The sequence below is a fragment of the Triticum dicoccoides genome, chromosome 6A (assembly GCF_002162155.2).
Source record: "Triticum dicoccoides isolate Atlit2015 ecotype Zavitan chromosome 6A, WEW_v2.0, whole genome shotgun sequence".
NCBI lineage: Eukaryota > Viridiplantae > Streptophyta > Magnoliopsida > Poales > Poaceae > Triticum > Triticum dicoccoides.
In genome coordinates this window covers 384,390,436-384,397,841 of record NC_041390.1, presented here as the reverse complement: position 1 = coordinate 384,397,841, position 7,406 = coordinate 384,390,436, and positions in this window count along the sequence as shown.

Sequence of the window (7,406 nt, the reverse complement as noted above, 5' to 3'; positions counted from 1 at the left end):
GCCCCGAACGGACTCCAGATCAGCCCTCCTGAGAGGTTTTAGGGCTTGGCGGCGGCTCCGTATTGTAAAACGCGATGATTTCTTCTCTCTGATTTTTTTCTCCCCGAAACACAATATATAGAGTTGGAGTTGGAGTCTGAGGAGCTCCAGGGGGGCCACGAGGTAGGGGGCAGGCACGCCCCCACCCTCGTGGAGAGGTGGTGGGCCCCCTGGCCTTCATCTTTTGCAAGTTTTTTTCATATTTTCTGAAAAGTCGATCCGTGAAGTTTCAGGTCATTCCGAGAATGTTTGCTCCTGCACATAAATAACACCATGGTAATTCTGCTGAAAACAGCGTCAGTCCGGGTTAGTTCCATTCAAATCATGCAAGTTAGAGTCCAAAACAAGGGCAAAAGTGTTTGGAAAAGTAGATATGTTGGAGACGTATTAACTCCCCCAAGCTTAAACCTTTGCTTGTCCTCAAGCAATTCAGTTGACAAACTGAAAGTGATAAAGAAAAACTTTTACAAACTCTATTTGCTCTTGTTGTTGTAAATATGTAAAGCCAGCATTCAAGTTTTTGAGCAAAGATTATAACTAACCACATTTGCAATAACGCATAGGTCTCAAGTTTACTCATATCAATAGCATAATCAACTAGCGAGCCATAATAATAAATCTCGGATGGCAACACTTTCTCAAAACAATCATAATATGATATAACAAGATGGTATCTCGCTAGCCCTTTCTGAGACCGCAAAACATAAATGCAGAGCACCTTTAAAGAAGGACTGACTAGACATTGTAATTCATGGTAAAAGAGATCCAGTCAAGTCATACTCAATGTAAACTAGCAGTAATGAATGCAAATGACAGCGGTGCTCTCCAACTGGTGCTTTTTAATACGAGGATGATGACTCAGCATAAAAGTAAATAGATAGGCCCTTCGCAGAGGGAAGCAGGGATTTGTAGAGGTGCCAGAGCTCGGTTTTGAAACAGAGGTGAATTATATTTTGAGTGGTATACTTTCATTGTCAACATAACAACCAAGAGATGGCGATATCTTCCATGCTACACACAAACACATAATGGTAAAGTTTATTCTCCCCCTTCCACCACAAGCATCAATCCATGGCTTGCTCGAAACAACGAGTGCCTCCAACTAACAAGAGTCCTAGGGGGAGTTTTGTTTGCAATTATTTTGATTTAATTTGCATAAAGCATGGGACTGGGCATCCCAGTGACCATCCATTTAACTCGTGAGTGAGGAGCAGAGTCCACTCCTCTTGAGAATAACCCGCCTAACATGGAAGATACGGACATCCCTAGTTGATACATGAGCTATTCGAGCATACAAAACATGATATTTATTTGAAGGTTTAGAGTTTGGCACATACAAATTTACTTGGAACGGCAAGTAGATACTGTATATAGGTAGGTATAGTGGACTCATGTGGAATAACTTTGGGGTTTAAGGGATTGGATGCACAAGCAGTATTCCCGCTTAGTACAGGTGAAGGCTAGCAAAAGACTGGGAAGCAACCAGCTAAAGAGCGACAACAGTCATGAATATGCATTAAAATTAATCAACACCGAATGCAAGCATGAGTAGGATATAATCCACCATGAACATAAATATCATGAAGGCTATGTTGATTTTGTTTCAATTACATGCGTGAACATGCGCCAAGTCAATTCACTTAAGTCATTTAGAGGAGGATACCACCCTATCATACCACATCATAACCATTTTAATAGCATGTTGGCACGCAAGGTAAACCATTATAACCCATAGCTAATCAAGCATGGGACAAGAAACTATGATCTGTAATTGTCATTGCAAACATGTTTATTCATAATAGGCTGAATCAGGAACGATGAACTAATCATATTTACAAAAACAAAAGAGGTCGAGTTCATACCAGCTTTTCTCATCTCAGTCAGTCCATCATATATCATCATAATTGCATTTCACTTGCACAACCGAACAATGTGAATAATAATAATAGTGCACGTGCATTGTACTAAGCTGGAATCTGCAGGCATTCAATAAACAGGAGAAGACAAAGCAATATGGGCTCTTTTGTCAGATAAACAATAATGCATATAAGAACCACTTCAACAATTTAATTATGGTCTTCTCCTATCGACCCCCAAAGAAAAGAAAAGAAATAAAACTATTTACACGGGAAAGCTCCCAACAAGCAAAAAGAAGAACAAGAAATCTTTTTGGGTTTTCTTTTTAATTACTACTACAAGCATGGAAATTAAACTGATTAAAAGCTACAACTATTTTTTTTTTGGTTTTTCTTAAGGTTTATTAAACACACAAGAAGAAAGCATAAAAAGGGAAATAAACTAGCATGGATGATACAATGAAAAAGTATGAGCACCGACATCTAGCAATGAGTGTGTGAACATAAATGTAATGTCGGTGGGAAATACGTACTCCCCCAAGCTTAGGCTTTTGGCCTAAGTTGGTCTATGGCCACGGCTGGCCTGGCGGATATCCATAATAATAGTTGGGGCCGTACTGCGATGCAGTGGCTATCGCCTGCTGAGCTACAGCGTGGCGACGAGCGGCCTCCTCTCTCCTCTCGTACTCATCTGCCTCCTCTCTGGTAATAGTATATCTTCCTCTTGCCTGATAATCAAAGGAGGCAGGAGCAGGGAGAGTAATACGGACAGCACGACGTCTGTCAAAGATTACTCGATACTGGAGAGGTGATTTGTTCCTCTCGACAAACTAGTGGTGAACCATAGCATTAAAATCTAGATAAGAAGGAGGTAATTCAATATCATCTTCGCGTATGGCTATACCAAGAAAATTAGCTATGCGGGTTGCATAAATTCCACCAAAGAAATCTCCATTAAGTCTATTAAGATGCAACCTACATGCAACAATGGCTCCCAAATTATAAGATTTGTCTCCTAACACAACACTTCTAAGAATACTGAGGTCAGGGACACACATGCGACATGCTTCATCTTACCATTTATGCATCTACCTATGAAGAGAGCAAAATAATGTATAGCTGGAAAGTGAATTCTCCCTATGGTAGCTTGTGTAATATCTCTAGATTCTGTTGGGGAACGTAGAAGAAATTCAAAATTTTCCTACATGTCACCAAGATCTATCTATGGAGAAACCAGCAACGAGGGGAAGGAGAGTGTCAGTGTACTAGAGTAGGGGTACCCTAGTATCCCGAACTTGTGCACGGGCAGTTGCAGCGCCGCGCGGCAAGGCTTGCCAGACGACCGCCAGAGTCCTCCGTGGGTTCCTTTGGAGCCATCCAAGAACAAAGCATTCAAGATGAAGAGACAAGGCCCCGGCAAGAGGATCCTGCCGGGAAGAGACAAGGCCCCGGCAAGAGGAGCTTGCCGGGAAGGCCAACCATGGCACTTCAAGAAACTTGCCGCGATGCACCGCACGTCCCGGCAAGGTCCGATGAGCGACAAGCTTCTGGACTCGACAAGACGACGACCCCGACAAGGTACTCGCCGGGGGCCCGCTGCCACTCTGTACCCACGCTCCAGTGCATCCACCCGCGTGTCGCCATGAGGCTTCCTCAGGGGCGCGTGGCGGGAGCCTGTGCAGCCAGGGGTACGCGGTGGCAATTAGAGATGAAGAGAAGGCCATCGTGGCAAACGGTGGCGCTCCTAACGGTCACTTTTTGCACTGTTTAGGCAACTCAGACGGGCATTCAATGACCTTGTCCCCTGCCGTCAAAATTAGGTAGGGTGCACTGTGTCCACAGTAGCGGTAGCTGCACCTACCGCATCCTTTTCCATTTTTACCCTTCTAGTCTACGTTGCCACCTGTCGGTGACCCCTTGAAAGTATAAAAGGAGGCCCAAGCGCAAGGTAGAAGGGGTTCGGCTCATTCGAAACATCAGGAACACTCTCACGCTCGGTCTGGCAGCGTCCATCGCTCCTGAGCAAGAATTCAATACACACAAACAAGCAGCAGTAGGGTTTTACGCATCCGTGCGGTTCGAAGCTGGGTAAAACTGCTCGCGTGTACCGCCTCGATCCGCTCTTTGTGCGGCCTCCGCCCCCCTCCGAACCGAAAGGGGCCCGGTCCCCATAGGTGTTGGTGGATCAGTTTCCCCGACATCTTTGGCGCGCCAGGTAGGGGGCATCGAGATTGTGCGAACCCGATCCGGCGTGCACGCGAGCTAAATCTTCATCGTCTTCATCGACATGCCACCGAAGAAGAAGGATTCGGAGGCAGCTGTTTCGTCTGCGTCGCTTTCACCGCCTCCGGAGCAAACGGGTGGTGGAGTGGACACCGGCGGAAGAATGGGTGTCAACGAGGGAGCCCTCAGTGCGGCCAAGTCCAAGGACAAGGCGGCACAGACCTCGGCGTCCATGCGCGCACCGCGCCCCTCTCAGGAGGCGCGGGACCAGCAGCGTCATGGCGTTCACAGCGCCATACGTCCGCTGGGCCAAGATCAAGCTGGTGGTTCTCGTGGCGCTCAGGACCAACATGCACGTCAACATGCTAGCTCGAGCGAAGTACGGTCGCCTGGACGGGGCACTGCTCCTTCTAACGTGGTTAGGAGTCCGAGCACGCCCCACTCCTCGCACCGTTCACCTCCGCCGCCCACCACTCCAGCAGAAGCCTTGGCGCGAGCTCAACTGCTCCTAGACTATCCTCCGACGGCGGACAAGACCGACAAATGGAGGGCCACTATCCAGAGCCTCATTGGCTTCGCCAACAGCGACACTGCGCGACAACCAAGCACCTCGCTGCCGCGGCAGGACAGCTGGACGCGAGCCGATGGCAACAAGACCGGGGGAGGTGCGACTTCCATGCACTCTCCACTACGAAGGCCAAAATCACCGACTCGCCGGGTCCACCCCGACAGCGGCTCCACCGCGTCATCGGACCCACGAGCTCGTCGCGACCAGCGCCAAGTTCTCCATGAACGACAACAAGAAGACGCTCGAACCTGCATCGAGCGCCAAAGAGAAGCGCGACGTCAATCCGACAAGCGCGCTGGGCCCTCTGTTGACATGCATGCGCCAGGGGAACCAGGTGATCTGCCATACGCGGTAGGTTGTCCTGCATTCACCCGTGAGCTGCGGCAAGTCCAGTGGCCCAGCACAAAGAATTTCAAACCAGACGTACCAGAGAAGTACGACGGCAAGACGCATCCGTCGGAGTTTCTCAGCATCTACACCATCGCGGTGTAGGCTGCCGGGGGACGGGACGACAAGATCCTTGCCAACTACTTCCTGCTGGTACTCAAGCCCAACGTCAGATCCTGGCTCATGCACTTGCCGGACAATTCCATCTCCTCTTGGGCAGATTTATGCCATCAGTTTGTCGGCACCTTTACAGGCGGCCACAAGCCACATGGCCAAGAGAGCGATCTTCATCTGCTCGCCCAAAAGGAAGGAGAACCACTGCGCAAGTACATTCAGAGATTCAGCCGTGTACAGCACAACATCCCAGACGTCCACCCCGCCGCGATCATCAGCGCGTTCCATTAGAACGTGCGAAACCGAAGGCTGAGGGAGGAGATGGCGATGTGTAAGATCAGAGACGTCAGCGAGCTTTACACCCTGGCCGACAAGTGTGCACGCGCTGAAGAGGGGAGGAGGCTCCCCGGAGAGAGTACAGGAGCAGGAGGATCCGACAGTGAGGATGCCGCCCCGACAAGGAAAGGCCGGCGGCGGAACAACAGAAGGAAAAAGGGCAAGGAAGTGCTAGCTGTCGAGCAGACCAGCAACGGAGGTGGCGCCAAGGAAGCTAAAGCTGGTGGCTCCGACAAGGAGGCCCAGCCTGTGGCGGCCGCCGACAAGCAGGACAGCTCTGGCAAGCAGTATTGTAAGATTCACTGCACCAAGGGTCACGATCTCCAGAACTGCAAGAAAGTCGAACAGCTTGTTGAGCAACAGAAAGCTGAGTACGAGCGGCGCGACAAGGAGAAGGCCCAGGAAGGAACTGGTGGATCCGGCAAGAAACATCCCGGCCGGGGAGGACGCCGCGGCAAGGCCAAGCAGCGGCAAGGAGATAGGCCTCCCCGTGGCCGCGACAAGGATGAAGACGACGACGATGACGAAGACGTGGATGATGATGAGGCCGATGAGCAGGAATTTCAGAAAGCTACAGAGGTCCTGTGCGTTGACGGTGGTGCTTCTCTGCATACTTCGCACCGCCAACTCAAGCAGTGGATGCGGGAGGTTAATGCAGTGGAACCATCCGTAGAGTCACGCAAGCCTCTGAAATGGTCCAGCACGCCTATCATCTTCGACATTGAGGATCACCCTGATCGCGTAACTGCGGTCGGGTGCTTGCCGATGTTGGTTTCACCAACTATCCGCAACCTCAAGGTCACGAAGATGCTAGTTGACGGCGGGGCCGGCTTGAATCTGATCTCCTCCGCGGTCCTTCAGAAACTCCAGATCCCTGACAGCGAGCTCGAAGAGACTGGCACATTCTAAGGAATCAACCCGGGAAGGAGCAAGCCGAAGGGAAAGATCACGCTGCCGGTCACATTTGGCAGCAAGCTGAATTTCAGAACTGAGAGGGTCACATTTGACGTTGCTGATTTTCCATTGCCCTACAATGGGATCCTTGGCCGTCCAGCGCTCGCCAAGTTTATGGCAGCCTCTCACTATGCATACAACATGCTCAAGATGCCAGGCCCGATAAGTGTCATCTCTGTCCCCGGCGACAAGAAGGATGCCCTTATCTGCGCCGACAAGATCTACCGGGAAGCAGCAGCCGCAGCTGATCGCAACACACTTGCCGCTGAAGCTCCCGGAGGGAAGAAGAAGACAAAGTCCGGCAAGAGCTCTGATGCCCACTCCGGCAAGCGCACCTCTTCGGTGTGCTGCGCTACCATCGAGGACGCACCATCGAGCTCCACCGGCAAGTGCAAGAAGACGATGGCAGCTCCACCTGAGACTAAGAAGGTGTCCGCCAAGGAGGACGACGCTGGTGGTACCTTCACCATCAGTGCCACGCTTGACCCCAAATAGGAAAGCGCGCTCATTGCTTTCCTGCGGGCGAATGTCGACGTGTTTGCATGGCAACCGTCTGATATCCCCGGTGTTCCCAGGAAAGTAATTGAGCACCACCTAGCCGTCTGTCCTCATGCTCGGCCCGTCAAGCAGAAAGTCAGGAAGCAAGCAGTGGAGCGCCAAGAGTTCATTGCAGAAGAGATCAGGAAATTGGAAGCAGCAGGCCTTGTCAGAGGAGTGCTCCATCCCACGTGGTTGGCCAATCCTGTAGTCGTGCGCAAGGCTAACGGGAAATGGAGACTTTGTATTGACTTCACTGATGTTAATAAAGCTTGTCCCAAAGATCCATTTCCCTTGCCGCGTATTGACCAGATTGTTGACTCCACAGCCGGATGTGATTTGCTTTCATTTCTTGATGCATACTCAGGATATCATCAGATCTTCATGGCAGA